Raw genomic sequence first — 7,859 nt, forward strand, 5'->3', positions numbered from 1 at the left:
TTGGCCATGGATGTCGCCGACGCCGCTAGTTGGTCCTTGTTGTCAAACCAAGAATGTATCTCCAACATCCTAGCTGGCTTCACAGGGTCGCCGTCTGCGATCCTCACGTATCGGTTGTACTCCTCCATCTATCTACTTCTCCACAGCACCTTCACTCGTCGGCGGTGGTTTTTGAATGGAAGAGGAGAGGAGCAGCGCTGGTTTTGGATTAGAATGGGAGAGGAGCGACGCTGGTTTTGGACTGGAACAGGAGAGGAGGGGCGGTGGTTTTGAAATGGAAGAGGAGAGGAGCGGCGCTGCATTTAGATTGGAACAGGAGAGGAGCGGTGGTGGTTTAAGAGGAGAAGAGCGCAAGAGCGGCGCTGGTCTTGGACAAGCAGAATGTGAATGCATGTCACCTAATTGTTTTTGATTTTGATCCAGTCAGAGTGCACCGGCCCTCTCGTCCAATCCTAAGTCACTGTCGCACGCCCCTCTCCCTCTTCTCCATTGCAAAACCACTTCCTCTCCTCTCCATCATCTCCATTCCAAAACCACCGTCTCGCCTCTCCCTCTTCTCTATTGTAAGACCACCGTCTCTCCTCCATTTTCTAGATGCTTTGCTCCATGGCACGGGCGCAATCCATGGATACAAAATTAGTATAGTGTATACTATTTAAAAGTCGAGGGCGGGGCTCTTCCTACGCGGTAGGCGGCGTGGCAGTTCTGCCTAGTCGGTTCGACAGAGACGCGAGAAGACGAGGGAGTAGGCTGCTGCAAACGTAGGGCTGTGTGATTTGACAGCGAGTTACCGCTGGATAGGTGGGGCCCCGTGATTTGACTTGCCATTATCATTTTAACTGTGGCACTACGACCAGAGTGAGTCTCCTAGATTCCTGACCACCTCCATACAGGTGCCTCTCCCAATGCTCCACCATGTAGTAGAGGCTAGCTCTTGCATGAGAGCCCACTTCTCCACTTTTTCCTTGCCTATCTTTCCTCCATATATGCAAAAATGCCATGTAAAGTGCACTATTGTACTTACTTTTACTTGCTCCTACAGGTGCTTAAGCTTGCCACATAAGCATAAAGTCTAATGTGGCAAGTTAATCAAGAAGAGAGAGACTAATTTGGTGACCCAAGGAAGAAATGGTGCTAAGCGCGTGTACCTAGGTGAAAAGACAATTTTGAGTCTATAGCTAATTAAATGAAGCAAACTTAGCAACACCATTTCATTGGAAGAGGTCACTCCTTGGCAAATGCAATAAATACACGTGCTTAGCACCGTTTCTTCCTTGAGTACGAAGAAAGAGATAGAGAGGAGTAAAAAAATACACTTATAGCCAACCTTGTTGTAGTATGAGTGACTAAGTGATGACTATGTATGACATGCCAACATCAGATAGCCTAATGCACCGTGTTAAATCTCCAAGGGCGCGACCGCACGAGCGATGCGACGGTTGTGGTATGCGCGACCATGATATGGGCTGCTGGCAGCCCTTGGATCTGAGATCAAATGGTCGCATGCTAAGTTGCTGAAAATTTGTAGAATAACCCTCCAGGATAGGATATTCACCCATAGGTCTAGAATCACGCCATGCAACCGTTCGATCTCAGATCCAAGGGCTCTCGGAAGCCCGTATGATGGGAGAATGGAAAGCCACTACCCTGCCGTTCGCACGCTGGCAGTTCGCTCCAACTCGGCCCCGCACGTCCTTCAATACTATGGCGGTTCGCTCCTAGTCATCCCGTCAATTCACATTACAACAGTTCCACTAATCCTAACCCTCCTCCCAAATCCATGGCGTCCCAAATCTCCACGATCGGTGGTGAGGTTAGAACCATCACCGGCGATGAGTTCGACGTCATCTACACCCGTTCTTCCGTGATGATGAAAGGATGCCTTTCTCGCTTCAGACGCATGTTCGAAGACTCAGATGATGAGTGGGTCACTGGGCTAGATGTTGAGTACACCACAGTCCTGGGACGAGAGAAGGATCTAAAGGATGAAGAGAGGAAGAAGCCCGCTGTGATCCAGGTTTGCGTGCATGACTTATGCTTGGTCTACCACATATGCCATGCCGATGTTGAGTGCCAGGATTTTAAGGACTTCCTCGAGAGCAACCTAGTCAAATTTGTTATTGTAGACTTTGGTAACGACAAAGAAGTCCTACATCGGATAGGCCTCGTTGTAGGCAACACCTTCGACCTCCAGAAGAATCGGCTGGTGTCCTCTCATCAGCCTTCAATGCTGACCCTGGCAGGAGCCATGGTTCATCCTTCGTACGGTAAACTGGAGAAACCTCATTACACGTTTCATCGTCATGAATGGCAGCGGAATGTACTAGATATAGACCACATCCACTACACTGCAATGGATGGCTACCTTTGCTTCAATATCTACAAGGGTTGGATGAAGAGCAACAGCCAAGTGTGCAGTTCAAGCAAAGAAGTATCGGCCAAGAGGAACAGGGACAAGGACGAAGTCGAGGACGTGGACGAGGACTCCGAGTAAGGTGGCAGTGTCGTTGCTCATGGTGGTTCTAATGTAGTGTCTACCGGAATAGTTGCAAAGTTTAATTTCAGGTGTGTTTAATTTAATTTGAGGGGTGTGTTGTGCTGAGCCCCCAGCAGAACAATGTTATGTTTCTTCTCGTTACTTTAACTCTTCAATACGTACATACTAGTATTTCTTACATTTCATCTTTTAGTTGGTATAGTACTACCACTCGTTTCTTCACATTATATATGTACAATATATATGGCCAACATCATATAGCCAGCAGTTTAGTTGTCAAAGAATTTCAGGGTGCTTAGTTTTGTCAAAGTATTCCAGGATGCTTAGAGGGTGCTTGGATCCAAGGGACTTATTTTAGTCTGACTAAAAATAGTCTCTTTAAGAGGCTAAAGTTCCAAGCACCCCTGACTAAAGAGGGGCTAAAACTAGTCTTGAGACTAAAAAATTTTAGTTAGGGGTACCCCTACTAAAATGTGGATTAGTCCTCTCTCTACTCATTTAACTCCTCTCTTTTAACACAGGCGAGTTCTGGATTGGAGGGTTTGGAGGATAATAAATGCTCATTAACTTGATTTAAGCCTTTTTAGTATTCCAAGCATGGGTGAGGCTATCATGTTTTAGTCTCACTACTTTTAGTCATGGGACTAAAATGTATCCAAGAACCCTCTTAGTTTTATTTGAGGGGTGGGTTGTGCTGGACACCATTATTGTGACTAGCCTTTTTAATAGTACTATATGCATAATTTGGCGACGAGCGCTCTCTATATGTACCACCTTTTTTTTAATTTCAAGTTTTGCTCCATGGCGCAATCCATCGATACCACTGCTGTACAAAAGTATACATTTTTTAAAAGGCTAGAGGGCGGGGTAGTCTAGCTTGGTCGGTTTCACAAGAGGCGAGGGCCTTGTGATTTGACTGCTCGTATAAATGCGCCGATGACCTGATCGAGGAGGAGCAAAGAACCGTGCGGTATACTCAAGTATTCCACTGGAGTAGTACTGCGACGGAGGAGCACGAAACACGGCAGCCCAGTGCCATATGGCGATAAAAATGATCTAATTTGCTAGTCATCTCATTGTTAGCATTGTTCTATTCATTCCCTCAAAAAAACATTGTTCTATTCTTGCCTCGCAGAGAACGTGACACGTGCGGTGAAACACCCGAAGCAAAAGATGAAATAGAGGAGCAAAAGATGAAGGAAGATTATCACCCCAAGTGATCTAATTCGCCGCGGAGTCGTAACTTCTTCTTCACCGCCTCCACGACCTCCATCTCCTTGCGCGTCTCGTCCGCCATCTTCATCATTGTGTCCATGAAGCGGCATTTCTCGACGCGAGCCTTCACCATCTATTCCACGGCCATATTACATACCTTGACAGCAGCCGGGTGCTCGATGCGGAGCTTCGCCAACTCTTCCTTCTGTTCCATGGCGAGGGCCTGCAGCATCTTCATCGAGGAACTACTATTCTCATGCAGCTTCTTCCAGCTGGTGTTCTTCTCCTTCAACAGGTCGATCGCGTGGCAGAGCTTTGCATTGTCCTCCAGAAGTCGCAGGATTTCGCCGGTTGTCTTCTTCTCCGAGGCAATGCTCTTCTTCAGCAGCATCACCAAGCCGACGGTCAACTCCCCCTGCTGATTGAGCTCAGTGGGCATGTCGTCGAGGCTCTCCTTCAGCAACTCCATCAAGCCTTGGATGAACTCCTTGTAACGCCCCAAGACCGGAGCTTCAGTTGCCTTCCAGGGTTCCCGGGTTTCTCTGTGTGTTTTATTTTTACTTGCTCCTTTTATGTTTGCTTTGCATCATGTCATCATGTCATAAATCTTTTGCATCTCATCTAAATAAATGGCATGGATCTTTGATCCATTTAAACCGAGGGAATTCACGTGGTGATTTCTCTTTATAACATATCCTCCCAATATTAGGGGGCTATAATAAATATTCCATCCTTGGAATTAACGGGAACACACTTGCAAAATAAATCTCAATGCCTTTGTTATCACAAACTCTTGGCCTCTAACTTTTCCCATATATCCTTTCATCATTTTTCGGAGCTCCACCTAAATTCTCAACATTTTTGGACACTTCCAAAACCTAGTCCTAGTTCAAACCCATTTGAACTAAATTCAAATGCGTTTGAATTTACATCTTCCAATCTTGGCCTTTTATATTTTCTTGGGACAAGCGCATTTTTGTGAGTCCGGGAAAATAATCCCTTTGCCCAAATTCTTGTCCACTCATTTCTTTTCTCTCCTTTTATTTCTTTGCTTTCCTGTTTTTGTGAGAGATTTGAAGAAGAGAGAGGTAGATGCCAGCAACAACAGCTGACCAGGCCTCTGGCCTTTCCCTCTCCATGGTCTGGCTCAGCAGATCGAGGTCCAACCAGCAGCCCAGCCGGCCTCTAAGGCCCATTTGGCCCAAGGCCATCTCGCAGCCCAGCCGCACTAACCCTAGCGCATCCCTCCTCTCTCCCTCGACTCATCCTCACACCGCCAGCCTCTTTCTCCCTCGATCCCATCCCCGTGCGCTTGACCTCCTTCTCCCTCTCGATCATCTAGTGCCTCCTCACCCTCTCCCTCGATCCCATCCTCCCCGACGCCCTCTCCTGGCCTCGCGCCGCCTCTCTCCCCTTTCCTCCCGGCGTCGCTGCACAGAGAGGGGGCTGCTACCGCGACTCTGTCGAACACCGGATCCCGAGCGCCGCGCCCTCAAGGGCCCCGCCTTCGCGCCGCCGTCCTCCATGGCCGTAGCCGACCGAGCTCGAAGCTCCCGCAGATGCACCTCATCGCGTCTATGCTGCCTCCTCGCAGCCGGCCATCCTAGCCGCCGCCCGGGGTTCCCCTGCACCTCAAGCCTGATGCCCGACCTGCGACCTCCGCCACCTCGATGTCCCTTGGCGCCCTGCCGGCCAAGCTGGCCCCGTCGTCCAGGATCTCCATGGTGCTACGTTGCTGCTGCCTCCAGCGCCCAAGTCCACCTTGCCGCTTCCGCCGTCCTCACGCCTCTACTTCTTGCATGTCGCTGTTGCCATCCATGGCAGCTCTGCCGCTATCGCCTTACCACCGCCGTCCAGCGCAACACCTGCAGGAGATGGCCAGAGCCTCGATCCCCTGCTCCTCTGCTTCGGGTCCTAGTGTCCTGCGGCCATCGCCCCTGCATCATGCCAAGTACATGCACCGTGCCCTGAACCGCCAAGGAAGACCACCGAACAGGGATTCAACGGAGACCGCCAAGTTCTTTTCCGCCTCCTTCGAAATCGCCAAGTACCATGACAACCTCGAAGGTATTCAACTCCGTCAAGTTCCTCTAACGATGACCCGAACGGCTACGAAACGCGTACCACTACTGTCGCCGAAGACTCGTGCAATGGAACCGTCAAGTTCGACTACCTTCGTGTGTACCTTTACTTCCCACGATGACCATGTACAACTACCATCCCGTGCATGTCGCGAAGTACCTCTTCGAAACGACCGAGTACCACTACCGTCGACCCTCGAAGAACCCGTGGACGACAAGTTCCTCGGTGTGACCCCGAACACCTACGGAGTGTGTACAACTACGAAACGAGAACAACTACTTCCTCTACTTTGCACCGAACGGGAATCGTCCCGTTTGCATGCTTCGAAGGTATAACCCTGAGACGACCATTGTGGGCCGAATGCATGTGTTGTATGAGATGCACCGTTTGCACCGTGTCCGAATTGCCACTCGTTTTGCATGCCACTTACTCGTGGGAACCTGGTAGTGGGGATCACCTCACCATCTCTAGCATGTTCTGCGCATCCGCACATTTCTCCTTTGCATCGGTATCTCAATCGAGTAACCGGAACTGGAATGCTGTCGTGGCACCGTTATCGTTATCATTGCCGTGGCACCCTTTTTCCTTCCACCACGGTGACAAATGCTTCATAATATGCTCTTATCAACTTATTCATAAATATTGCATAAAACTTGCATGTCATCCGCATCATGATAACAACTTCAAGAATGTTTAAATTCTTGTTTGCATTAATTTACTAATGCATATGGGGATTTACCGGATTTGTTGTTTGCTATATCCGTCCCCATTTAAATTGGTTAGATAGATAATCCCTTTATGTTTCACCTCTTGACATGCTTAACAACATTTAATATTGTTGAGTACCTAACCGGGAGTGAACTAAATAATGGGATGTGGTGTTTTGTCAATATGCATCCCGATGCATATTGAGCTCCACTTAATTTGTAGGATTGTTTGTGCTTTTGCCATGCCATGCTTCTTTAAACCGGACATGCATCATAATTGTTTGTGCATCATGCCATGTCTATGTCGTGGTTGTTTACTATGTTGTGTGCTTCTTTCCGGTGTTTGCTTCTTCGGGTTGGTTCCGGTAACGTCGCTTGTGAGGACCCGTTCGCCTATGTCCATTTATCTTCTTCATGGACTCGTTGTTCTTCCTTGCGGGATTTCAGGCAAGATGACCATACCCTCGAAATCACTTCTATCTTTGCTTGCTTAGATGCTCGCTCTTTTGCTATGCCTATGGTGCGATATCTGCCACTTGCTTATCATACCTCCTATATTGTTGAACCAAGCCTCTAACCCACCTTGTCCTAGCAAACCGTTGTTTGGCTATGTTACCGCTTTGCTCAGCCCCTCTTATAGCGTTGTTAGTTGCAGGTGAAGATTGAAGTTTGTTCCTTGCTGGAACTTGGAGTTGTTGTTCCTTGTTGGAACATGTTTACTTGTTGGGATATCACAATATATCTTATTTAATTAATGCATCTATATACTTTGGTAAAGGGTGGAAGGCTCGACCTTATGCCTGGTGTTTTGTTCCAATCTTGCCGCCCTAGTTTCCGTCATATCGGTGTTATGTTCCCGGATTTTGCGTTCCTTACGCGGTTGGGTTATAATGGGAACCCCTTAACAGTTCGCTTTGAATAAAACTCCTCCAGCAAGGCCCAACCTTGGTTTTACCATTCGCCACCTAGCCTTTTTCCCTTGGGAGTCGCGCATCCCGAGGGTCATCTTTATTTTAACCCCCCGGGGCCAGTGCTTGTCTAAGTGTTGGTCCAAACTAGAGCGACTTGCGGCGCCACCTCGGGGAAACTTGAGGGCTGGTTTTAGCGGTACGTCGTGTTCATCCGGTGTTGCCCTGAGAACGAGATATGTGCAGCTCCTATCAGGATGTCGGCGCATCGAGCGGTCTTGCTAGACTTGTTTTACCATTGTCGGGGATGTCTTGAAGAACCGAGATACCGAGTCTGATCGGAATGTCTCGGGAGGAGGTCTATTCCTTCGTTGACCGTGAGAGCTTGTCATGGGCTAAGTTGGGACTCCCCTGCAGGGATTTGAACTTTCGAAAGCCGTGCCCGCGGTT

The sequence above is a fragment of the Triticum urartu genome, chromosome 6A (genome assembly GCF_056163025.1).
Source record: "Triticum urartu cultivar PI428250 chromosome 6A, HENAU_Tu73, whole genome shotgun sequence".
Taxonomy (NCBI): Eukaryota; Viridiplantae; Streptophyta; class Magnoliopsida; order Poales; family Poaceae; genus Triticum; species Triticum urartu.